This window comes from Anas platyrhynchos, chromosome 1, assembly GCF_047663525.1.
Source record: "Anas platyrhynchos isolate ZD024472 breed Pekin duck chromosome 1, IASCAAS_PekinDuck_T2T, whole genome shotgun sequence".
NCBI classification, from domain to species: Eukaryota; Metazoa; Chordata; class Aves; order Anseriformes; family Anatidae; genus Anas; species Anas platyrhynchos.
Window position 1 is genome coordinate 88,990,327 of NC_092587.1, and position 27,656 is coordinate 89,017,982.

The 27,656-nt window shown below is 60.1% G+C and overlaps 1 long non-coding RNA gene across 1 annotated transcript in view; it reads left to right on the top strand.

The window, feature by feature from the left end:
• The window catches only part of LOC110353218 (uncharacterized), a 234,280-nt gene that overhangs the window by 191,290 nt on the left and 15,334 nt on the right, over positions 1-27,656 (top strand). The window contains exon 11 of the long non-coding RNA XR_005267213.2: positions 13,753-13,970. This is a non-coding gene — a long non-coding RNA (uncharacterized lncRNA). The remainder of the gene's footprint in view (positions 1-13,752; positions 13,971-27,656) is intronic.

A 27,656-nucleotide genomic window follows, 5' to 3' on the forward strand; every position in this document is an offset into this window, starting at 1 on the left:
GGAGACTGAATAGAATATTTACCTAAATTAGAATATTTACCTAAATCAATAGAGTATTTACCTAATTAGCTAACTGTTCTACAGAAAACCTAAAACAATGTAAAATACAGACAGACCAGATCAGGACCAAAGCTACTTCTAGACGATCAAAACTCAGGTGGAGGTATGAAGTAGTCAGTGTTCGAAGTGGTCTTGGTATGAGACACACACTGTGGGAAAGGAGATAGTTCTCGTAAATGTAAGTTAGCTGAATTTATTTCACATTTATTCTGCACAGTACTGGTAGTAAAAATGTAGGAAAACTTGATACTGTGCTTCTGAGGACCTGAACCACTGCCCGTTTCTGAATATCTTTTAAGTGTTCAAGCTGTCTGAAATCTGTGCATCCAGCTTTTGCAAATAGGCCTGTCTCTCCAATAGGCCTCTCTTAGTGATCCACGTGAAAATCCTGACTCCAACTGTCCCTGTTTGGAGGCCATTCCCATGCTAAATCTGAATGTTGCTGCACGATCTTGCCCACAGAGGCAGACAGCCTTGTCTGTGCTGCTGGTAGTTGGCACTTTTGAAGTTTCCAGGAGCTCTGCCTGTGCTCTGAGGGAGCAGCCAGCCTGTTCTCAAACTGCCTTCAGGGTCATGCTGAGGAAACACCCTCTTGGAAGCTGCTTGGCTTGTTGTTCCATAGGTCTAAAGTAAATGTCATTGTCTGAAAGTGTCTCATTCCTCTTTGTGTATGCAAAGACCATGGGAACACTTACAATTCAATCTCCTTCAGATACCACGCACAAAACCAGAGGAAATAACAATGTTTGTGTCTTTCAAGAAAATCCACAGTGTCCAGATTTCTTTGGCAGACATTCCCAGTTTGTTTTTCCAGGCTGAGAATCATGGAAGTACCCTTTCCACCTCTTTCCACTTCTCTGTGCCTGCCAAGTTCAAGGCTGATGACACTTGGACTCACAAAGAAAAAAATCAGAAGTGAGTTGGAGAAACACTTCCAGCTGACCCAAAGAGGAACTGCGTCCTCTACCTGCTACAGTCTTCCTCCACATGTTTTACCTTATTTCTGCAGGTTAAGTAAGTCACTGCATTCTTCTGCCATTTACTTATCTCCTGTTTTCTCTGTGTGCACAGCAAATCTCCAATGCTTGTGGGACTGTTCCAAGTTCAATAAAATTTTATTTTCTGAGGGTTATAAGATTCCTCGAACTCCAGTCAAGATCTGGAGCCAGAGGGGGTCTCAGTTTTCATAAAATCAAAGCTCTGCCACAGACAAGTGACACATATAGCCCATTAATTAAGTTCTCAATCTGAAAGTGTTATTTTCTATGTGGGAAAAGTCAGCTTAACTGACTATAAACTGTTGCTGAAATTTTAGCTGGAATTATGCACACATAGTCCTGGCTGGTGTAAGCAGAAAGTATTTGCACAGACATTCATTGTCCTGACCCACAGACAGAGTTCAAACAAACACTGATGGGAAAATTAAATTAGGAGTACAGGATATTGTCCTTCATTCTCTGCATTCAAGCTACTCAGATGGCAGAATCTGAAATTTATATGGCATTGTAATTGGTCATGAACAAAGTCAAAATGATTCCAGGGTTTGATCTGAACAGATTTTATACATGAATATTTAACATTAATAAAGCTTGTCAGAAGGAGAACTCTGAATGTTGAAACTTTGCACTCATTTGCAAAACAAGGAAAGAACCAGGGGTGAATAGTGAAAGCTTATGCAGTGTCCTATTTAACATTCTTCATCTGCTACTCAGTATTGTGCCATGGTGATACAGAAAACAGCTGAAGTTTTTACTTTTTCACTAATATTATGGATGAATACTTTTCTCTTTAATTCTTGTATCTGTATCTGCCTGCATGCATAAAGTTAAATTAGGTATGGCAAAGGAATATAGCAATATGAACAAAGTTTTTAGGCTATGTGGCTAAACTGAAAAGTAGGGAAGAAAAAGTCATTCTGGAAAACATGGTATTGGTAATAAAATTAGAAATGAGGGTTAACCAAAGTAGTTATTTTGACACAGCTATCTGTATTTTATTTGGTGTTTGGTTCAAAAATTGGTTTTGGGTCATGTTTAGATACATATAAATTTCAAATTTCTAAAAAGAAAGAATATAAACATTTCAATTTCTAAATACTTAAATGAAACATGCATCAGACACCCAATTAACACCTACTCCCTTCCAAAAATAACCAGAAGGTGTAAGTACAGTGTCCATCCCCGAGTCCAATCCCTATCCCACCCCAACAGATTTTTCTTCTCTGAAAAATCACCCATACATGAAAGACAAAAGGCTGGTAGGATTTAGCAATAAATTTGTCTTTAAAACGTCTGCTTTCTTAAAACCTGACCCTTCGCCCAACCCGTATCTTATTAATATGTGATTGTAATAATAAGCCTACCTATCTTCTATTCAGCACTACAGCGTATAGACTGTACTCTTGCTTGCAAGCCTTACCCTGATGGACAGGTTTCATGAGTAATCTCAGTTCTCTGCCCTTCCCTTTCTTGCTCCCTTTCTTTAACCATTTACTTCATTACAGACTTACCAACTCCCGTATCAGAACCAATCATCCTTTCACAATTGAGCCCTGATTCCACCTCTGCACAACCACACATTAAAAGCAGGTCTCCCCTTAGTGGTTAGGGTTAGGATTCTGGAGGGACAACCATGACAGTCACCTTCGATATAGTTAGTCACTCCTCTTGCCTCTAGGATGCCTCATCAGATCACTTCTACAAAACAAACAAACAAACAAACAAACAAAAAACAGTAGAAGTGTTAATTCAAGATGAAGTAAGGACTGCAAGGCTGCTGTGATACAGTGATACATACAATTCCACAGATTGACTTCCTAAATCCAAACCATGCATTCAGCTTTTATGCTACCTTTAACAGTTACTCTACTGTTAACCACTTCCCATCACAACTAGCCGGAAGGCACAAACTCTTGCCATCACCAGCCCTTATCCTAGACTTAACACATTAACAAGATCCTGCAGTAAATTTATGTCTGCAGCTCATCCTTTCCTAAGCCCTAACCGTAACTGTAGCTGTACGTTTCACCTGACTGCTCCAGAGCATTGAACTTAATTCCAGACATAACAATAACCTTTAACTGTAACCAGTCACTTCTTTCTACCACAGAACTAATCATTTGGCAACTAATCATCAGTATACTGCTAGAACGTCAAGCTCTGAAATTAGATTTGCAGGATAGCAAAATGCCGATACAGGAGAATTATCTTCCAGTGATGTTTCTTTTTTTCTGTCATTGGCAAAAATGCTTTTTTTTTTCTGCTTGGAAACACATATGTATTTTAAAAAGTATCTGTTGTCAGTTTTAGCTGCATTTAGTTTTGAGCACTGGATTTTAGTTTCAGTGTAGCTTGTCCGTGCTTTAGCAATCCCTGGACTAACAGACAACCGTTGTTTTGTGGTTTGCCAAAGAAAAGAAAAACATGAGGGCTTCTTCAGTATAAGGAATGCTTTGCTTTTCCAGATCTAAGCTGTATAGATATGAATTTTGATATTTATCTTTCCCTTAAATTTGTTTGTTCTAGAAGATACTTTAATTTATTCCAAAAACATTGAATAAATGAATAAAACTGTATTCTTTCTTTTCATCTGTAAAACTGCTAAGAGCACTTACCCCTCTAATTCAGTGCTGACTGAAAACTTGTGATTCCCATTAATTTTAATAGGCATTGGAACAAATTCCAAAACAGTACCCTATAAAACTAACAGCATGAAAAAATAATGCCTCAGAATTAACATAAACACTTCTCTCCATAGATACATTTATTCAAGAGCATTTCACTGGAGAAAATATACTCCAGGTTTTCCTAATCATACTTCTCTTCTGGTAATGTAAGAAGTCATTCCTCAAGGGCAATGTTTTGTTCCCATTCAAATCAAAGATAAAAATTCTCTTGAGTTTCATGGGAACAAGAGTATTCTAAAAATAAAATTGTTCCTCTGATAACCTCTAGTGGATATTTTTTTATTATTTCTCAGGAAACAAACACAACAAAGATGACATTTTCATCAGTTCCATTTCTGTCCTTAGGGTGTAATTCTGTTCAGTGCAAATTCAGCTTAGGGATATGTGAAGGTACTTTATGTCTTCTCATGTATCCTCTGGATTGCCCAGAGGCTAAACTGTCCCTTACTGCTGCTAATTTGCAGCTGCTTATGGGTAGCAGGATAGCTCAGGAGCTCTCCTATAAGTAGGAAAAAATAGTTATACTGCATCTTGGTAGGGCAACTGTTTCTTGGACTCTTATGATTTCTCATTGGCCCTGGTATGCTGCCAGAAATACCAGAGAAAAGGCTGTGATTCCACTCACAATCACTGAATCCTTCTTGAGGATGGCAAGTAACAGAGCTGCCACAATGAAAGGTGGAACAAAGTACTAGACTTGTATCCAAGCCACACATCAGCATTCACAAAATAATTGAAATTATTAGATATATTCGGCAATAGGGCCACCAAAGCCCCTGCATCTGAGACTCTAGCTGTAAATTCTTTGGCTATGTACAAAGTCCCAGGCTTTGTGACCCAAGTGTTCCAGGAGAGAGGGGAACATAAAAACTTTTAAAATCTTACTTCATGTAAAAACAATGAGCAATCTGTTTGTGATGAATGCTCTCTGTGTGCTGTGGCATTTTGTCTCATCTGCAGTTTACTCTTGCAGTTAAACAAGGCGCTGTAGGACACTTCCTAATGTCTTTTGGAGACTTGTTTGTTATTCTGCATGAATATATAGTACCACTGTTACCTTACTGCATGGCGGCACTTAGCCAGGTGACCATGCTGGGCTCAGCAAACAGCTCTGGAATTGGTGCTCCACTGTTCATTCAGTTATTCAAGTGGAGTGAGAGGGAGGACCACACAAACACAATCCATGCTTATCAAAAAGCAATGTCAGCCTTTCCTAGAAGAGCTTTGCAACTCTCTCTGCTAAAATAAATGCTTCCCATCAGGCTGCCTGATGGAACAGAACCTGCCAACACCAGCACTGAGAAAGGGAAGGCTTCAAGATGTGGCTTAGATATTTCAAAATAACCTGCACACTGATAACAATATACAAGACCAGAGTAGTTATAGACCATATGAGAGTCGCGTCTGTAACTGACGCTCCCTCAAGCAACGGGGAGGTATAGAACAGAAGAAAATGAGCAAGTTGTTGTTGTTTTTTTTTTTTTCCATGTTCAGTGATTTTGCATGAGAAAGGAATCTTTGCTTGTATAGACACGTCACTGCTTCGTTGTTCTGTTCTACTTAAGGTGGCTTGTGTTTCACAGTAGGACTTCAAGTGAAAGTAGTGTGAGAAAAAGCCACAGAGAAAGCTGCTGAAGATGCTTGGGAGAACTACCATAGGCATGGATCATGTGGGTATGGTGAGGCAGGCAAGGTATTGTGTTAAGCTTCTGAGTATGCTTGAGCTGAGCCAGATGATAAAACCTTGAGCAACTCCAGTCAAAACTGAATCCCCTGCAGTAAAGGAGAGTGTCATGCTCTCTTGGCAAACTCCATTCTGGATTCTCATCATCATCCAGATAGAGAAGAACATGGGGAGACTCCAGAAGGAGTCCCTCTGAGTCTTCCCTGATCCAGCCTGCAAAAATTACCACATCCAGAACTTTGCCTGCCAACTCATTCAGCCACGTCTTTGTGAGACTACGTTATCCGAGATTAAATTCCTATAATTATATTTATCTTCTTCTCCTCAGCTTAAGCAACGCTGAATCTCTAGGAATTGAAACTATGAGCTATTTATTAATACTCATCTTCAAATATGTGGAAGTTCCTGTGTTATGCTATAAATACAGCACCACTTTTTTGTTTGCTTTATTTAAAGGGCAAATAGGTAATATTTTTGCAGTTCCTAAAGTAAACTCTTGGAGCCCATTTTCAAACATCCTTTGATATGGCCTTTAAATTTGCAGCTATTATTCAGACAATTCAGATACCCATTTCAGTGAAATCCATGCATGAACTTTCTGAAAGAAGGAAAGAAAGGAAGAAGAAAAATTATTACCAGTTGGAAACATTTTCCTATGTGTAAAACAGTAGCAGCACGTTTATATTAAGCCACTGAATTTACTTGAAGCAACTGAAGTCTGAAGAGGGAATCAAACTTTTAGACACTCACAAAAGTTAAATGATAAGTATTTAATTTTAATAGTGACTAGATATTAATTTTCATAGCCATTACCGCTTTTATTTAAGTTAAGGTTTATTAAAATAGCTCGCAAACCATTTCAAACATTGCTTGTACATGTACCCCAGGCACGGGTGTACTTCTAGAGCAATGTGTGTTCCTCACCAGTAGAGAGCAGCACTGGCTTAACCATTGTCTCAATTGCAGGAGGTGCTCTATTTTCTTTCTTTCTTGACCCTACAGCTAAAGCCAAAGAGATATTCCTCCCTGCCTTTTTCAAGAGGAACGTCTGGTCTCGTTACTGGATGTTTTTCAGTGAAGTAAAATCTAAGCACATCATATCACTGGCAGAAATCTCTAATGATAAAACTGTTGCTTTGCCTGTTTTCCTTCCATGGGTACCTTTTGCCTGGGCGACCCTCTAATTAATTTCTCACGAGCACTGACAATACAGAAGGCAAATGTGAGACTGACGGGCAGATGAAGATGCTGGGTTATCAGCAGTGCTTTTTGCTTGACATTGCTTTTTCATGGACTGGCAAAGAGGGGAATCACAGAAGTGCATCAGCAGGGCCCTTGTCCCAGAAGATATTTTATCCTACCTGAAACAAAAATGATTGATGCAGGCAGGGAGAAGTAATACTGCCAAGGCGATAAGCTGCAGATTCTACGCTGCTGTTCAGAGAGGATAATCATAGGAGGTGGCTGGTGCTTCCTATCTGCCAGAAGGTTCACCAGCAGAGCTTGCTTACTGCCATCTTCTTAAAATACAGTGAATTGCTCTAAACCCTTCTTACTTCAGCTTTTGTGAGTGACTTTTTCCAAGTCAGGCTGCTTTAATGGAATGATTGTTTTTAAATCATTCTTGCTGTCAGAATAAGTCTATTCACACTCTCACATACCCAGAAATTCAACAGTGTAGTCAATACCTTCTAGCCAAGAAGTAGTTATGGATGGCTTTCCTAGCTTAGAAGCTGGAGTACCACTGCTTTAGCAGCTAGGCAGAACTTTGTTAAGCCTTACAGGGAGTCCAGGTCTGACAACAAAATGAGAGATAACAAATAAAGATTATAATCAGTTTCTCCCACCATGTAGAGCTGTAACCTTTGACGTAACATCATTCCTCCTACTTCATTGTACTTCTCTTATAAGCCACAAGTTAATTTCCTTCACCCTTTTAAAACCTTAGTTATGTGCTCCAAGTCTTCAGTTTACCAAAGATTTCCATTCCCAAGACTTCAAGGTCTACCAGGAGTTCAACCTTTTTGTATTCTTACCTGGTAAGTGAATGCATCTGGCTAATTAGTGAGGGATTCAACTTCAGAGTTGCCTTCTGTGTCCTAGTTAATGCTGGGCCATGTCATTCTGTCACTTCTAACGTGGCATACTGTTTTCGATTGATAAGGTATAAGATCCCTTAAACTTGTTGCATGCAACAACTTCTTCATGGGCACTGAACATTGCTTCTGTCACCTTGCAATGAAATTGATCTTTCATAGATTATTTTTTTGTAGATTCTGAGTTGGTTTTTGTTTGTTTTGTTGCTGTTGTTTGCTGTGGCAGTTTTGTTTGTTTGGGGGAGAGAGGGTATCAGTTATTCCTTAAGAAAATAAAAGAGAAGTGTAACAAATCAGAAATTCCCGCCGGTAATTTTTTTGCTAAGAAATATGTGATCTTAACTTGTATGCTCCAATCTACATCATTGGGCCTACATATATTTTTGGCTAGCTTTCCTCCTCTTCAGCCTATGTGCCTCTTTTCTTTCATAAGCAGGAAAGAACAAAAATAATTCATGGCAGTTAGGGTTTTCAGATATGAAGAGCATTAAATTAGACCAAAGCTAAACATTTTTGGAAACCATACCAAATTGTGTACAGATATGCCAGCTATTTTTCTTATGGAGTACCAATGGGCAAACTAGGAACTATACAGAATCTAAATTCATAACTATTTACTGCAGAATAGTTTAGGGAATTAGTCATCTTATGTACAAATAAATAAGGTTTCAGTTCTAGGTGGGTCAGAACACTCCTAGAGAATGAAATATGGAAAAAAGACCAACTTCACATGAGCCAATGTACTTTGTAAGGGTGCTATATGGCAAGTTATTGCTATTCAAAGCAATCCAAAGCAAACAATAACTTAAGTCAAACCCACAGTATTTGAAGGCAAACATTTAGTGCATGCAGCCTTGTTGCAGTAGTACATTATAGTAGTTTGTGGCATGAATACCAAGTGTAATTTTAAAACAGGGTTAGGTTTTATTTCTGCATAAAGGAATAAGTTTGATCGTGTATTTTACCATGGAGAAGAAGTGTAATGGACATAACTTTATAGTGGATACACATTACTGAGGCCCTCCAGGTACGTATGGGGAATTAGCACAGACAGTATAGCCCAGCCTGTCTGAGCATTGGCAATTCCTGGTTTCTCTTGCTGGTCTTTTAGGCTGTGGCCAGTGATGGCTAATTGCCAGAGCCCTGTGTTTCTCTAAAGAACCCTGGTAAGTGTTGTCTCAACATCAATGATATGGACAGCACTAATGTACCTCAAAGGCTTTTTTTTTCAAATGCCCCATCTCTCCTCCTCACGTTTTGGTCTGTGTCAAGTGTAGGCCCACTTTGCACTTTCTGTAGCCTCTTAAGAGTAATCCTAACAAACCATGATAGATGGTACACTGTAAGTTACGCATCTTCTCAGGCCCACTTAGGCCAGTGATCTCTCCTCAGAGAAATAATAAAGAGCTGGGAAGAGCTATAAATGGCTTCAGGGAAGTTATTGAAACTGTCAGCAGCTAATACACATTCTTAGGTCTGTTTGGTTTTTGTGAAGATAAAGCCATACCTACTCAGCAGTTTCCAATGCACTGATTAGTCTGCAGTGCTAGCAATTCCTCTTGCTCTGTCAAAATAACAGTATCCTGTATTTGAAGAACTGTTTTCTGTGTAGAAAAAAGAATCTTACTCAATATGAATATTTGCAAACAATGTTTATTGCATGCAGTCTTTACAGAGAGTCTCTAGTTTGGGTGGCTATTTCTGAAGAGATTCCTTCATTGGCTTTATGTAAATACTGTCTACTCAGAGAGATGGGAGATAGGTTCTTAAAACCATAAGGAATGACATTACATTTTTATTATTACACATATCCCTTCTCAGTGGTGGAGTCTAGCTGAGAGGAGCGTCTGGAAATTGTATAGCCTCCCCATGGCTACGTTGTCTCAAACAAACTCTGAGGCATATTGTAATGCTTATCTGATGTTCCTCAGGATATCTGAATCCTTTTGTTTGCAACTAACAGTATTTCATCTCCTCTTTCATGACAGGCATGCAAAATATAATGGTCCTTTTTCACTAGAAAGGAAGAAAAGAATGCCACAAATTAAATATTAGGCAAGTAATCGCCCATCTTTAATGAGCAAGGACAGTTGCTCAGCAAGTATTTTGCCCTTTATTCTTTTCACAGGAATGCCTCTGCTCTTCCTTGAGGCCACCAGGCACAGCACAATTTAGGAGAAGCCTGTGATATTTCTTGGAAACAACAATCTTGCACGGAAAGGCAAATTTCTTGTATTACACATTTTCTGTCTAAATGCTTTGCTGGCTTATTAAAATGCCCAGTGAAACTAATGAGAGAACATTTTTAGCTTGAAGGAGTAAATGATAATAGCAATTTCTCTTATTCAAAGCCATACGCTTTCATAACAAATAAATAAATAAGGAAATCAACTCTTATTATCAAAGCCAACCCACGTGTTCATCCCAACTGCCAAGCTACAATCTGTGTTACTAAGGTGGTCATCTATTCTTTTTTGATGTTTAATATTAATAGGGTGTTTATTCCTTTACCCTCTTTAAACTCTGCTCGATCAGCCAATCCTTCCACTAAAGGAAATTACAGGCTGCAGGGGAATCTGGAGAAATATCTGTGTTTTAATACTAGCTGTATGTCATCCAGGATCCCACTGGAGATGACATTATTGCTTTTCAATGGCGAGAGCTGGTCACATGGGAGGTGATGTTTTTATTATAATCAGCTGCAGAGAACTGGTGAGGGTGAGCTCATCTGCAGCTGAGTATGTTTGAACTTTTGTACCTTTCAGTACCTTTCTGTGAGCAGTAGAAACCCTCTCCAACTGGGATGTGTTAGTAAGTTTGGTTTCCTGTATGTGTTGAGATCTTAGGAAATGGCCACAGGAAATGAACTTTTAAAAAGAAACAAAATTGAAACACGGAATTACCATGTTGATCATTGAAACAAAGCAGTCTCATCCAGGTTAGGTAGGAAAGGATTATTATGGTTTAAATATCTGATTTGTTTTCCGTTCACAGAATTACTGAGAAGATTTTTTGAGTCTCTGTTTTATTACACAAAGCATATTCTGCTTACATTGTAGTCTACTGTTATGCTGGGGGTCTCTTGGGACATGCTGAGCACCCTGAACGCCTATCTGCAACCTCAAGAATTGGTCTTTAGTCAAAGCCTTTATAAACACATCGCATCTGCTTCCCTGGGACAATTTCCAGATGACATGCATTTCATTGACTTTTCTGTGAGGAGTAAATGGAAATCTAGTGGCACATCTGGTGCTGCCTTCAAATCAATTTACAATAGTTAAAGAGATTTGAATTGGCACTCACTCACATGGGGAACCTGTTGTGCAGCTCTTTGTTCACTTCACCCCACTGAATTGACCATTAAACAATTGTATTTACCTTAATGCAGATTTTGTTAGGAAAAAAATGACATTTTGCGCATGGCTGAGCGTTAAGGCAGTTAATCAAATTAAAGCAAAAAAACTTGTGGCACAGTAGGAAACCTGGATAACAGGAACAATCATTTAGTCAGCACATTTCTGTTCCCACAGGAGCCAAGACTAATTATTAGGACCAGGCTGCATCCAGAGGGATGAGGATATGGCAGCACAACAGCATTTCTCTGTACAGCTGCTCTAATCAAATTTATTTACATGTTCTACAGAAACAATGGCTTTAAAACATATTTATTCCCTGTGCAGGCTGGGAACTGTACAAAATGGAGTGATGTATTTTCTCTATCAAGTTTTCGCAACCATTTGCAGTGTATGAAAAGCAGCTTTTGCTATCCAGCTTATCCAGTACCATCCATACAAGTCAACCCTGAGTAATTTTGGAAAAGGCATATCAAAGAAACAAGGAGTTTACAAAGGGAAAAGAGGAAAGCAGATCCAAGTCTGGGAATTATCTCCATGAAACAGACACTTTTCTTTCTCTCTCTCTCTCTTTTTTTTTCTTTTTCTTTTCTTTTTTTTTTTTTTTAATTTAAGTAAAAGCAATATAACATTCCACAGTCAAAGGATGTTCTCTTATCACAGAGAAGACTTTGGGTTAATAGCATACTTCTTGATATCTCTCTATTCTATTTACTACACCAGATCGTAAAAGGTGAGAGAGAGTAGTTTAAGTCTAGAGCACTTTAATGAGGTAAAAGCATTATTTTGTGCTTAAGGCACTGAGCCAGATCTTCGAACATCTGGTTCAGTTCCTGCCTTTTCTATAAACTTCCTGTGTGACAAAATACATTTGAACTTCAGTTCCCTATCTGTCAGGCAGGGATCACATTGTTTTCTTGTTTTACAGAGGTGGTCAGTTCATACCTGCATGGCGCAGTTCAATGAAAATGTGACTTTAAGCTGTGGAGGAGAATTGACTCCCTTATGTTCTGAATATCCAGTCCTAACTCAATCACTTTTTTCTCTAGCTTAAATGTCTCTCTCTCAATATTGCCATCTGTAATATTAGAATAATGCTTTCTTACTTCCAGTGGCAGTTGTATGAATACATTGATTGCAAAGTTTCCTAGTGCTTAGAAAAAGAAATGTGCTGTAAAAATTGAAATGGTTTTGATTGTAAGAATTTCATGCATTAAGGTGCCTTTTGCATAAGATATAGTCCTTCCACTGTCAGTTTTGCTGCATCTGCTCACAGAGCTTCTTCCCTGTTGTTTTCAATATGAAACAGTTCATTCAGTCTTCAAACATTATCATCTCCCATCTCTCAGATGCACAAACTCGGCTGCAACAGCATGAAAGACAAGAAATGAGTAAATGGTGGTTGCAGCCTGATCTTGGCCAGAATGCTGTTAAGATTTTATCTCTGCAGCGCCTTTCGTGTTCATGGAAAGGCACTGACCTGCTGCTTGTGCCTAACTGGAATGCTGGCCACTAGCCAGCAGCAGAGCAAAAAGTCAAGTTGTGAAACAGGAGAAATATTTGAGTCAACTCCTGAAATAGGTGGAGCAGTCACAGGGAACTAACTCTACTTACCATCCATTCTAAGTTACATGTTTCCTTCCAACAATTTTATTGTTTCTGTGGCTTCCTGACTATTTTCCAGCAAGATTGCAGTCTCAGCCTCCAAAATGCTGGGAAGATCAGTCCTATCTAAAAGCAGTCTATGAACCGACAAGTTTCTGTGATGGCTACTTTTCTGTAAGGGAACAGATTGTTTGGAGCAAATGCTGAATACGTCTGCTTTATGGTGACTGTTTATGTCCTGGGTTTATTGAGAAAAAATGTTTTACGCTGCTAACCAGGACCATTATTTTCAGAAATATAAGTATGCTCATTATCTGGTCCTGTTCCTACAGTACTGTTGATCTTTTCTTTTAAAGTTTTACTGAGGAACCAGACACCATACTCTCAAAAGTACAGATTGTACGGATTCAGGTGTTGTGATCAACCACCATTTTATATTGCAGTATTTCTTTAAATTGTGCTGGTCCTGTTACTACCTCCTCTTTAAGTGAAGTGACTTTTTTTTTTCCTGTAATGCAGGATTTTTTTCTCAGCAATACAGGGCTCAGGAATTGTGTGGAACAATAAGCAAATGGTGTCAGTATCCTCCCCGTGGAGGAAAAAAAAAAAAGAAAGCAAGTGAGCAGGCTTTTGAGGAAAGTTTCAGCGTTTCATTCCAGGATACTCACTCACAGCAATGCACATTCCACAAGGCAGCCTGTTACTGATAAACACAGAACACATCCTGCTTTCTCCTGAACAAACATTTTCTAGTAATTTAAAGGTGAATATTTGAACTGATTAAATGATAAGCTAGGTGTCTTGAAAGAACATGAGTCATTAGGATCTCAAATGCAAAACTGCTCACTCTTTTTCTAGGCACATGCCAGATGTTGTGGGGTTCCTCAGAACCTCTCTCATGGGTACCCCAAAGTCCTTTCTGACACAAGGAACTCTGAAGGCTTTTTCCAGGATTCTGCTTAGCCCTGAGAAAGTAGCCATTAATATTTTGGGGGGGATTGGTCAGGTATGCAAATCAATGCCTGGTTCCAGAAAGCAGAATATGAAGAAAAGTTAATAAAGTGGGAGCACCAAGGACTGGGAATGTTTGAACAGCCCCAGTGCTTGTTCAGTGGAATACAGGAGTCCCTTATCACCAGGCTCCAGAAATGCTTAGTGTGGGTAAGAATTAAGGGGTGGGCTGGTATGGGAGGCACTGTGGTGGGGGTCTACTACAGGTCTCCAGCTGACAGATGTGATCACCGAACCTCTCTCTATCATCTTTGAAAGGTCCTGGAGAATGGGTGAGGTGCCTGAAGACTGGAGGAAAGCCAGCGTCATTCTAGTCTTCAAAAAGGGCAGGAAGGAGGATCTGAGAAGTGACAGGTCAGTGTTTGGGATGGGACGCGGGACCGGGGATGCCTCCTCTTCACGTACAAGGACACGCGTCTCTTTCACGCTCCTTCAGGAGTAAACAAGCCAGGAGAGATTAAAGCCTCTTTCTCCAGGTCAGTAAGATCCCTGCCTTTGGTTTCGTTGAGAATTCAGGCCCTAACAACTCAAGTGTCTTCTGGACGGTGTTTCTTCTGGGTAGGATAATTTCGTTTCCCTTTTGAAGACTTACAGGGATGTAGTAACAAAAGCAAAGGCATAAAACGGTACCTGAGGCACAGGCTACTTTTCAGCCTGCAGCAGACTATAGGTATGATATCAAAGGATATCATACCTATACCTTTGATATCATACCTATAGGTATGATATCAAAGGATATCATACCTATATCATCTATCATGATATCATATCAGGAAACGTAGAAGACTGCCTGTTGCTTCTCAGGTTTAAAGTTTTCCCTTAAAAGGTGTATGCAAAGGTGTAATCAGCTGTTTGAGTACAATTCTCACATATACACGAACATTCTCCTCTCCCCTTCCCAACTTGAGTGCAACACTTTTCATCATACTATTGTAAATTCTGAGTCAACTTAGCTTTATGAGGTTTATTTGTGGGGTTAATAAAAGACAAGTAAACGATTCGTAGTGCCGGGGGGGGAACTAGTTCTTCTTAAGACAGGGACCATTTCAGCATCTTGAAAGCTACAGAAAGGCTTGAATCATGTTCCTGGAATGTTATAAATGTCTTCAAAATCAGACTATAATCGACGGACGATCCATGGGTAAGTTTCAGGTAAGAATAGTTATATCATGAAATAGGCTATAAAAATGTAAGGTATGAATATTACACAATATTTAGCAGTCTTTTAGATACAAAAATGATTAATCATATACAGGTAGATCAATCTGAAGTTATGCAAGCGAAACCTGTTAATGCTGTACCGGCGGACCGGGGACTCGGCGCGGGACCGGGGACTCGGCGCGGGACCGGGGACTCGGCGCGGGACCGGGGACTCGGCGCGGGACCGGGGACTCGGCGCGGGACCGGGGACTCGGCGCGGGACCGGGGACTCGGCGCGGGACCGGGGACTCGGCGCGGGACCGGGGACTCGGCGCGGGACCGGGGACTCGGCGCGGGACCGGGGACTCGGCGCGGGACCGGGGACTCGGCGCGGGACCGGGGACTCGGCGCGGGACCGGGGACTCGGCGCGGGACCGGGGACTCGGCGCGGGACCGGGGACTCGGCGCGGGACCGGGGACTCGGCGCGGGACCGGGGACTCGGCGCGGGACCGGGGACTCGGCGCGGGACCGGGGACTCGGCGCGGGACCGGGGACTCGGCGCGGGACCGGGGACTCGGCGCGGGACCGGGGACTCGGCGCGGGACCGGGGACTCGGCGCGGGACCGGGGACTCGGCGCGGGACCGGGGACTCGGCGCGGGACCGGGGACTCGGCGCGGGACCGGGGACTCGGCGCGGGACCGGGGACTCGGCGCGGGACCGGGGACTCGGCGCGGGACCGGGGACTCGGCGCGGGACCGGGGACTCGGCGCGGGACCGGGGACTCGGCGCGGGACCGGGGACTCGGCGCGGGACCGGGGACTCGGCGCGGGACCGGGGACTCGGCGCGGGACCGGGGACTCGGCGCGGGACCGGGGACTCGGCGCGGGACCGGGGACTCGGCGCGGGACCGGGGACTCGGCGCGGGACCGGGGACTCGGCGCGGGACCGGGGACTCGGCGCGGGACCGGGGACTCGGCGCGGGACCGGGGACTCGGCGCGGGACCGGGGACTCGGCGCGGGACCGGGGACTCGGCGCGGGACCGGGGACTCGGCGCGGGACCGGGGACTCGGCGCGGGACCGGGGACTCGGCGCGGGACCGGGGACTCGGCGCGGGACCGGGGACTCGGCGCGGGACCGGGGACTCGGCGCGGGACCGGGGACTCGGCGCGGGACCGGGGACTCGGCGCGGGACCGGGGACTCGGCGCGGGACCGGGGACTCGGCGCGGGACCGGGGACTCGGCGCGGGACCGGGGACTCGGCGCGGGACCGGGGACTCGGCGCGGGACCGGGGACTCGGCGCGGGACCGGGGACTCGGCGCGGGACCGGGGACTCGGCGCGGGACCGGGGACTCGGCGCGGGACCGGGGACTCGGCGCGGGACCGGGGACTCGGCGCGGGACCGGGGACTCGGCGCGGGACCGGGGACTCGGCGCGGGACCGGGGACTCGGCGCGGGACCGGGGACTCGGCGCGGGACCGGGGACTCGGCGCGGGACCGGGGACTCGGCGCGGGACCGGGGACTCGGCGCGGGACCGGGGACTCGGCGCGGGACCGGGGACTCGGCGCGGGACCGGGGACTCGGCGCGGGACCGGGGACTCGGCGCGGGACCGGGGACTCGGCGCGGGACCGGGGACTCGGCGCGGGACCGGGGACTCGGCGCGGGACCGGGGACTCGGCGCGGGACCGGGGACTCGGCGCGGGACCGGGGACTCGGCGCGGGACCGGGGACTCGGCGCGGGACCGGGGACTCGGCGCGGGACCGGGGACTCGGCGCGGGACCGGGGACTCGGCGCGGGACCGGGGACTCGGCGCGGGACCGGGGACTCGGCGCGGGACCGGGGACTCGGCGCGGGACCGGGGACTCGGCGCGGGACCGGGGACTCGGCGCGGGACCGGGGACTCGGCGCGGGACCGGGGACTCGGCGCGGGACCGGGGACTCGGCGCGGGACCGGGGACTCGGCGCGGGACCGGGGACTCGGCGCGGGACCGGGGACTCGGCGCGGGACCGGGGACTCGGCGCGGGACCGGGGACTCGGCGCGGGACCGGGGACTCGGCGCGGGACCGGGGACTCGGCGCGGGACCGGGGACTCGGCGCGGGACCGGGGACTCGGCGCGGGACCGGGGACTCGGCGCGGGACCGGGGACTCGGCGCGGGACCGGGGACTCGGCGCGGGACCGGGGACTCGGCGCGGGACCGGGGACTCGGCGCGGGACCGGGGACTCGGCGCGGGACCGGGGACTCGGCGCGGGACCGGGGACTCGGCGCGGGACCGGGGACTCGGCGCGGGACCGGGGACTCGGCGCGGGACCGGGGACTCGGCGCGGGACCGGGGACTCGGCGCGGGACCGGGGACTCGGCGCGGGACCGGGGACTCGGCGCGGGACCGGGGACTCGGCGCGGGACCGGGGACTCGGCGCGGGACCGGGGACTCGGCGCGGGACCGGGGACTCGGCGCGGGACCGGGGACTCGGCGCGGGACCGGGGACTCGGCGCGGGACCGGGGACTCGGCGCGGGACCGGGGACTCGGCGCGGGACCGGGGACTCGGCGCGGGACCGGGGACTCGGCGCGGGACCGGGGACTCGGCGCGGGACCGGGGACTCGGCGCGGGACCGGGGACTCGGCGCGGGACCGGGGACTCGGCGCGGGACCGGGGACTCGGCGCGGGACCGGGGACTCGGCGCGGGACCGGGGACTCGGCGCGGGACCGGGGACTCGGCGCGGGACCGGGGACTCGGCGCGGGACCGGGGACTCGGCGCGGGACCGGGGACTCGGCGCGGGACCGGGGACTCGGCGCGGGACCGGGGACTCGGCGCGGGACCGGGGACTCGGCGCGGGACCGGGGACTCGGCGCGGGACCGGGGACTCGGCGCGGGACCGGGGACTCGGCGCGGGACCGGGGACTCGGCGCGGGACCGGGGACTCGGCGCGGGACCGGGGACTCGGCGCGGGACCGGGGACTCGGCGCGGGACCGGGGACTCGGCGCGGGACCGGGGACTCGGCGCGGGACCGGGGACTCGGCGCGGGACCGGGGACTCGGCGCGGGACCGGGGACTCGGCGCGGGACCGGGGACTCGGCGCGGGACCGGGGACTCGGCGCGGGACCGGGGACTCGGCGCGGGACCGGGGACTCGGCGCGGGACCGGGGACTCGGCGCGGGACCGGGGACTCGGCGCGGGACCGGGGACTCGGCGCGGGACCGGGGACTCGGCGCGGGACCGGGGACTCGGCGCGGGACCGGGGACTCGGCGCGGGACCGGGGACTCGGCGCGGGACCGGGGACTCGGCGCGGGACCGGGGACTCGGCGCGGGACCGGGGACTCGGCGCGGGACCGGGGACTCGGCGCGGGACCGGGGACTCGGCGCGGGACCGGGGACTCGGCGCGGGACCGGGGACTCGGCGCGGGACCGGGGACTCGGCGCGGGACCGGGGACTCGGCGCGGGACCGGGGACTCGGCGCGGGACCGGGGACTCGGCGCGGGACCGGGGACTCGGCGCGGGACCGGGGACTCGGCGCGGGACCGGGGACTCGGCGCGGGACCGGGGACTCGGCGCGGGACCGGGGACTCGGCGCGGGACCGGGGACTCGGCGCGGGACCGGGGACTCGGCGCGGGACCGGGGACTCGGCGCGGGACCGGGGACTCGGCGCGGGACCGGGGACTCGGCGCGGGACCGGGGACTCGGCGCGGGACCGGGGACTCGGCGCGGGACCGGGGACTCGGCGCGGGACCGGGGACTCGGCGCGGGACCGGGGACTCGGCGCGGGACCGGGGACTCGGCGCGGGACCGGGGACTCGGCGCGGGACCGGGGACTCGGCGCGGGACCGGGGACTCGGCGCGGGACCGGGGACTCGGCGCGGGACCGGGGACTCGGCGCGGGACCGGGGACTCGGCGCGGGACCGGGGACTCGGCGCGGGACCGGGGACTCGGCGCGGGACCGGGGACTCGGCGCGGGACCGGGGACTCGGCGCGGGACCGGGGACTCGGCGCGGGACCGGGGACTCGGCGCGGGACCGGGGACTCGGCGCGGGACCGGGGACTCGGCGCGGGACCGGGGACTCGGCGCGGGACCGGGGACTCGGCGCGGGACCGGGGACTCGGCGCGGGACCGGGGACTCGGCGCGGGACCGGGGACTCGGCGCGGGACCGGGGACTCGGCGCGGGACCGGGGACTCGGCGCGGGACCGGGGACTCGGCGCGGGACCGGGGACTCGGCGCGGGACCGGGGACTCGGCGCGGGACCGGGGACTCGGCGCGGGACCGGGGACTCGGCGCGGGACCGGGGACTCGGCGCGGGACCGGGGACTCGGCGCGGGACCGGGGACTCGGCGCGGGACCGGGGACTCGGCGCGGGACCGGGGACTCGGCGCGGGACCGGGGACTCGGCGCGGGACCGGGGACTCGGCGCGGGACCGGGGACTCGGCGCGGGACCGGGGACTCGGCGCGGGACCGGGGACTCGGCGCGGGACCGGGGACTCGGCGCGGGACCGGGGACTCGGCGCGGGACCGGGGACTCGGCGCGGGACCGGGGACTCGGCGCGGGACCGGGGACTCGGCGCGGGACCGGGGACTCGGCGCGGGACCGGGGACTCGGCGCGGGACCGGGGACTCGGCGCGGGACCGGGGACTCGGCGCGGGACCGGGGACTCGGCGCGGGACCGGGGACTCGGCGCGGGACCGGGGACTCGGCGCGGGACCGGGGACTCGGCGCGGGACCGGGGACTCGGCGCGGGACCGGGGACTCGGCGCGGGACCGGGGACTCGGCGCGGGACCGGGGACTCGGCGCGGGACCGGGGACTCGGCGCGGGACCGGGGACTCGGCGCGGGACCGGGGACTCGGCGCGGGACCGGGGACTCGGCGCGGGACCGGGGACTCGGCGCGGGACCGGGGACTCGGCGCGGGACCGGGGACTCGGCGCGGGACCGGGGACTCGGCGCGGGACCGGGGACTCGGCGCGGGACCGGGGACTCGGCGCGGGACCGGGGACTCGGCGCGGGACCGGGGACTCGGCGCGGGACCGGGGACTCGGCGCGGGACCGGGGACTCGGCGCGGGACCGGGGACTCGGCGCGGGACCGGGGACTCGGCGCGGGACCGGGGACTCGGCGCGGGACCGGGGACTCGGCGCGGGACCGGGGACTCGGCGCGGGACCGGGGACTCGGCGCGGGACCGGGGACTCGGCGCGGGACCGGGGACTCGGCGCGGGACCGGGGACTCGGCGCGGGACCGGGGACTCGGCGCGGGACCGGGGACTCGGCGCGGGACCGGGGACTCGGCGCGGGACCGGGGACTCGGCGCGGGACCGGGGACTCGGCGCGGGACCGGGGACTCGGCGCGGGACCGGGGACTCGGCGCGGGACCGGGGACTCGGCGCGGGACCGGGGACTCGGCGCGGGACCGGGGACTCGGCGCGGGACCGGGGACTCGGCGCGGGACCGGGGACTCGGCGCGGGACCGGGGACTCGGCGCGGGACCGGGGACTCGGCGCGGGACCGGGGACTCGGCGCGGGACCGGGGACTCGGCGCGGGACCGGGGACTCGGCGCGGGACCGGGGACTCGGCGCGGGACCGGGGACTCGGCGCGGGACCGGGGACTCGGCGCGGGACCGGGGACTCGGCGCGGGACCGGGGACTCGGCGCGGGACCGGGGACTCGGCGCGGGACCGGGGACTCGGCGCGGGACCGGGGACTCGGCGCGGGACCGGGGACTCGGCGCGGGACCGGGGACTCGGCGCGGGACCGGGGACTCGGCGCGGGACCGGGGACTCGGCGCGGGACCGGGGACTCGGCGCGGGACCGGGGACTCGGCGCGGGACCGGGGACTCGGCGCGGGACCGGGGACTCGGCGCGGGACCGGGGACTCGGCGCGGGACCGGGGACTCGGCGCGGGACCGGGGACTCGGCGCGGGACCGGGGACTCGGCGCGGGACCGGGGACTCGGCGCGGGACCGGGGACTCGGCGCGGGACCGGGGACTCGGCGCGGGACCGGGGACTCGGCGCGGGACCGGGGACTCGGCGCGGGACCGGGGACTCGGCGCGGGACCGGGGACTCGGCGCGGGACCGGGGACTCGGCGCGGGACCGGGGACTCGGCGCGGGACCGGGGACTCGGCGCGGGACCGGGGACTCGGCGCGGGACCGGGGACTCGGCGCGGGACCGGGGACTCGGCGCGGGACCGGGGACTCGGCGCGGGACCGGGGACTCGGCGCGGGACCGGGGACTCGGCGCGGGACCGGGGACTCGGCGCGGGACCGGGGACTCGGCGCGGGACCGGGGACTCGGCGCGGGACCGGGGACTCGGCGCGGGACCGGGGACTCGGCGCGGGACCGGGGACTCGGCGCGGGACCGGGGACTCGGCGCGGGACCGGGGACTCGGCGCGGGACCGGGGACTCGGCGCGGGACCGGGGACTCGGCGCGGGACCGGGGACTCGGCGCGGGACCGGGGACTCGGCGCGGGACCGGGGACTCGGCGCGGGACCGGGGACTCGGCGCGGGACCGGGGACTCGGCGCGGGACCGGGGACTCGGCGCGGGACCGGGGACTCGGCGCGGGACCGGGGACTCGGCGCGGGACCGGGGACTCGGCGCGGGACCGGGGACTCGGCGCGGGACCGGGGACTCGGCGCGGGACCGGGGACTCGGCGCGGGACCGGGGACTCGGCGCGGGACCGGGGACTCGGCGCGGGACCGGGGACTCGGCGCGGGACCGGGGACTCGGCGCGGGACCGGGGACTCGGCGCGGGACCGGGGACTCGGCGCGGGACCGGGGACTCGGCGCGGGACCGGGGACTCGGCGCGGGACCGGGGACTCGGCGCGGGACCGGGGACTCGGCGCGGGACCGGGGACTCGGCGCGGGACCGGGGACTCGGCGCGGGACCGGGGACTCGGCGCGGGACCGGGGACTCGGCGCGGGACCGGGGACTCGGCGCGGGACCGGGGACTCGGCGCGGGACCGGGGACTCGGCGCGGGACCGGGGACTCGGCGCGGGACCGGGGACTCGGCGCGGGACCGGGGACTCGGCGCGGGACCGGGGACTCGGCGCGGGACCGGGGACTCGGCGCGGGACCGGGGACTCGGCGCGGGACCGGGGACTCGGCGCGGGACCGGGGACTCGGCGCGGGACCGGGGACTCGGCGCGGGACCGGGGACTCGGCGCGGGACCGGGGACTCGGCGCGGGACCGGGGACTCGGCGCGGGACCGGGGACTCGGCGCGGGACCGGGGACTCGGCGCGGGACCGGGGACTCGGCGCGGGACCGGGGACTCGGCGCGGGACCGGGGACTCGGCGCGGGACCGGGGACTCGGCGCGGGACCGGGGACTCGGCGCGGGACCGGGGACTCGGCGCGGGACCGGGGACTCGGCGCGGGACCGGGGACTCGGCGCGGGACCGGGGACTCGGCGCGGGACCGGGGACTCGGCGCGGGACCGGGGACTCGGCGCGGGACCGGGGACTCGGCGCGGGACCGGGGACTCGGCGCGGGACCGGGGACTCGGCGCGGGACCGGGGACTCGGCGCGGGACCGGGGACTCGGCGCGGGACCGGGGACTCGGCGCGGGACCGGGGACTCGGCGCGGGACCGGGGACTCGGCGCGGGACCGGGGACTCGGCGCGGGACCGGGGACTCGGCGCGGGACCGGGGACTCGGCGCGGGACCGGGGACTCGGCGCGGGACCGGGGACTCGGCGCGGGACCGGGGACTCGGCGCGGGACCGGGGACTCGGCGCGGGACCGGGGACTCGGCGCGGGACCGGGGACTCGGCGCGGGACCGGGGACTCGGCGCGGGACCGGGGACTCGGCGCGGGACCGGGGACTCGGCGCGGGACCGGGGACTCGGCGCGGGACCGGGGACTCGGCGCGGGACCGGGGACTCGGCGCGGGACCGGGGACTCGGCGCGGGACCGGGGACTCGGCGCGGGACCGGGGACTCGGCGCGGGACCGGGGACTCGGCGCGGGACCGGGGACTCGGCGCGGGACCGGGGACTCGGCGCGGGACCGGGGACTCGGCGCGGGACCGGGGACTCGGCGCGGGACCGGGGACTCGGCGCGGGACCGGGGACTCGGCGCGGGACCGGGGACTCGGCGCGGGACCGGGGACTCGGCGCGGGACCGGGGACTCGGCGCGGGACCGGGGACTCGGCGCGGGACCGGGGACTCGGCGCGGGACCGGGGACTCGGCGCGGGACCGGGGACTCGGCGCGGGACCGGGGACTCGGCGCGGGACCGGGGACTCGGCGCGGGACCGGGGACTCGGCGCGGGACCGGGGACTCGGCGCGGGACCGGGGACTCGGCGCGGGACCGGGGACTCGGCGCGGGACCGGGGACTCGGCGCGGGACCGGGGACTCGGCGCGGGACCGGGGACTCGGCGCGGGACCGGGGACTCGGCGCGGGACCGGGGACTCGGCGCGGGACCGGGGACTCGGCGCGGGACCGGGGACTCGGCGCGGGACCGGGGACTCGGCGCGGGACCGGGGACTCGGCGCGGGACCGGGGACTCGGCGCGGGACCGGGGACTCGGCGCGGGACCGGGGACTCGGCGCGGGACCGGGGACTCGGCGCGGGACCGGGGACTCGGCGCGGGACCGGGGACTCGGCGCGGGACCGGGGACTCGGCGCGGGACCGGGGACTCGGCGCGGGACCGGGGACTCGGCGCGGGACCGGGGACTCGGCGCGGGACCGGGGACTCGGCGCGGGACCGGGGACTCGGCGCGGGACCGGGGACTCGGCGCGGGACCGGGGACTCGGCGCGGGACCGGGGACTCGGCGCGGGACCGGGGACTCGGCGCGGGACCGGGGACTCGGCGCGGGACCGGGGACTCGGCGCGGGACCGGGGACTCGGCGCGGGACCGGGGACTCGGCGCGGGACCGGGGACTCGGCGCGGGACCGGGGACTCGGCGCGGGACCGGGGACTCGGCGCGGGACCGGGGACTCGGCGCGGGACCGGGGACTCGGCGCGGGACCGGGGACTCGGCGCGGGACCGGGGACTCGGCGCGGGACCGGGGACTCGGCGCGGGACCGGGGACTCGGCGCGGGACCGGGGACTCGGCGCGGGACCGGGGACTCGGCGCGGGACCGGGGACTCGGCGCGGGACCGGGGACTCGGCGCGGGACCGGGGACTCGGCGCGGGACCGGGGACTCGGCGCGGGACCGGGGACTCGGCGCGGGACCGGGGACTCGGCGCGGGACCGGGGACTCGGCGCGGGACCGGGGACTCGGCGCGGGACCGGGGACTCGGCGCGGGACCGGGGACTCGGCGCGGGACCGGGGACTCGGCGCGGGACCGGGGACTCGGCGCGGGACCGGGGACTCGGCGCGGGACCGGGGACTCGGCGCGGGACCGGGGACTCGGCGCGGGACCGGGGACTCGGCGCGGGACCGGGGACTCGGCGCGGGACCGGGGACTCGGCGCGGGACCGGGGACTCGGCGCGGGACCGGGGACTCGGCGCGGGACCGGGGACTCGGCGCGGGACCGGGGACTCGGCGCGGGACCGGGGACTCGGCGCGGGACCGGGGACTCGGCGCGGGACCGGGGACTCGGCGCGGGACCGGGGACTCGGCGCGGGACCGGGGACTCGGCGCGGGACCGGGGACTCGGCGCGGGACCGGGGACTCGGCGCGGGACCGGGGACTCGGCGCGGGACCGGGGACTCGGCGCGGGACCGGGGACTCGGCGCGGGACCGGGGACTCGGCGCGGGACCGGGGACTCGGCGCGGGACCGGGGACTCGGCGCGGGACCGGGGACTCGGCGCGGGACCGGGGACTCGGCGCGGGACCGGGGACTCGGCGCGGGACCGGGGACTCGGCGCGGGACCGGGGACTCGGCGCGGGACCGGGGACTCGGCGCGGGACCGGGGACTCGGCGCGGGACCGGGGACTCGGCGCGGGACCGGGGACTCGGCGCGGGACCGGGGACTCGGCGCGGGACCGGGGACTCGGCGCGGGACCGGGGACTCGGCGCGGGACCGGGGACTCGGCGCGGGACCGGGGACTCGGCGCGGGACCGGGGACTCGGCGCGGGACCGGGGACTCGGCGCGGGACCGGGGACTCGGCGCGGGACCGGGGACTCGGCGCGGGACCGGGGACTCGGCGCGGGACCGGGGACTCGGCGCGGGACCGGGGACTCGGCGCGGGACCGGGGACTCGGCGCGGGACCGGGGACTCGGCGCGGGACCGGGGACTCGGCGCGGGACCGGGGACTCGGCGCGGGACCGGGGACTCGGCGCGGGACCGGGGACTCGGCGCGGGACCGGGGACTCGGCGCGGGACCGGGGACTCGGCGCGGGACCGGGGACTCGGCGCGGGACCGGGGACTCGGCGCGGGACCGGGGACTCGGCGCGGGACCGGGGACTCGGCGCGGGACCGGGGACTCGGCGCGGGACCGGGGACTCGGCGCGGGACCGGGGACTCGGCGCGGGACCGGGGACTCGGCGCGGGACCGGGGACTCGGCGCGGGACCGGGGACTCGGCGCGGGACCGGGGACTCGGCGCGGGACCGGGGACTCGGCGCGGGACCGGGGACTCGGCGCGGGACCGGGGACTCGGCGCGGGACCGGGGACTCGGCGCGGGACCGGGGACTCGGCGCGGGACCGGGGACTCGGCGCGGGACCGGGGACTCGGCGCGGGACCGGGGACTCGGCGCGGGACCGGGGACTCGGCGCGGGACCGGGGACTCGGCGCGGGACCGGGGACTCGGCGCGGGACCGGGGACTCGGCGCGGGACCGGGGACTCGGCGCGGGACCGGGGACTCGGCGCGGGACCGGGGACTCGGCGCGGGACCGGGGACTCGGCGCGGGACCGGGGACTCGGCGCGGGACCGGGGACTCGGCGCGGGACCGGGGACTCGGCGCGGGACCGGGGACTCGGCGCGGGACCGGGGACTCGGCGCGGGACCGGGGACTCGGCGCGGGACCGGGGACTCGGCGCGGGACCGGGGACTCGGCGCGGGACCGGGGACTCGGCGCGGGACCGGGGACTCGGCGCGGGACCGGGGACTCGGCGCGGGACCGGGGACTCGGCGCGGGACCGGGGACTCGGCGCGGGACCGGGGACTCGGCGCGGGACCGGGGACTCGGCGCGGGACCGGGGACTCGGCGCGGGACCGGGGACTCGGCGCGGGACCGGGGACTCGGCGCGGGACCGGGGACTCGGCGCGGGACCGGGGACTCGGCGCGGGACCGGGGACTCGGCGCGGGACCGGGGACTCGGCGCGGGACCGGGGACTCGGCGCGGGACCGGGGACTCGGCGCGGGACCGGGGACTCGGCGCGGGACCGGGGACTCGGCGCGGGACCGGGGACTCGGCGCGGGACCGGGGACTCGGCGCGGGACCGGGGACTCGGCGCGGGACCGGGGACTCGGCGCGGGACCGGGGACTCGGCGCGGGACCGGGGACTCGGCGCGGGACCGGGGACTCGGCGCGGGACCGGGGACTCGGCGCGGGACCGGGGACTCGGCGCGGGACCGGGGACTCGGCGCGGGACCGGGGACTCGGCGCGGGACCGGGGACTCGGCGCGGGACCGGGGACTCGGCGCGGGACCGGGGACTCGGCGCGGGACCGGGGACTCGGCGCGGGACCGGGGACTCGGCGCGGGACCGGGGACTCGGCGCGGGACCGGGGACTCGGCGCGGGACCGGGGACTCGGCGCGGGACCGGGGACTCGGCGCGGGACCGGGGACTCGGCGCGGGACCGGGGACTCGGCGCGGGACCGGGGACTCGGCGCGGGACCGGGGACTCGGCGCGGGACCGGGGACTCGGCGCGGGACCGGGGACTCGGCGCGGGACCGGGGACTCGGCGCGGGACCGGGGACTCGGCGCGGGACCGGGGACTCGGCGCGGGACCGGGGACTCGGCGCGGGACCGGGGACTCGGCGCGGGACCGGGGACTCGGCGCGGGACCGGGGACTCGGCGCGGGACCGGGGACTCGGCGCGGGACCGGGGACTCGGCGCGGGACCGGGGACTCGGCGCGGGACCGGGGACTCGGCGCGGGACCGGGGACTCGGCGCGGGACCGGGGACTCGGCGCGGACCGGGACGCGGGACCGGGGACTCGGCGCGGGACCGGGGACTCGGCGCGGGACCGGGGACTCGGCGCGGGACCGGGGACTCGGCGCGGACCGGGGACTCGGCGCGGGACCGGGGACTCGGCGCGGGACCGGGGACTCGGCGCGGGACCGGGACTCGGCGCGGGACCGGGGACTCGGCGCGGGACCGGGGACTCGGCGCGGGACCGGGGACTCGGCGCGGGACCGGGGACTCGGCGCGGGACCGGGGACTCGGCGCGGGACCGGGGACTCGGCGCGGGACCGGGGACTCGGCGCGGGACCGGGGACTCGGCGCGGGACCGGGGACTCGGCGCGGGACCGGGGACTCGGCGCGGGACCGGGGACTCGGCGCGGGACCGGGGACTCGGCGCGGGACCGGGGACTCGGCGCGGGACCGGGGACTCGGCGCGGGACCGGGGACTCGGCGCGGGACGGGGACTCGGCGCGGGACCGGGGACTCGGCGCGGGACCGGGGACTCGGCGCGGGACCGGGGACTCGGCGCGGGACCGGGGACTCGGCGCGGGACCGGGGACTCGGCGCGGGACCGGGGACTCGGCGCGGGACCGGGGACTCGGCGCGGGACCGGGGACTCGGCGCGGGACCGGGGACTCGGCGCGGGACCGGGGACTCGGCGCGGGACCGGGGACTCGGCGCGGGACCGGGGACTCGGCGCGGGACCGGGGACTCGGCGCGGGACCGGGGACTCGGCGCGGGACCGGGGACTCGGCGCGGACCGGGGACTCGGCGCGGGACCGGGGACTCGGCGCGGGACCGGGGACTCGGCGCGGGACCGGGGACTCGGCGCGGGACGGGGACTCGGCGCGGGACCGGGGACTCGGCGCGGGACCGGGGACTCGGCGCGGGACCGGGGACTCGGCGCGGGACCGGGGACTCGGCGCGGGACCGGGGACTCGGCGCGGGACCGGGGACTCGGCGCGGGACCG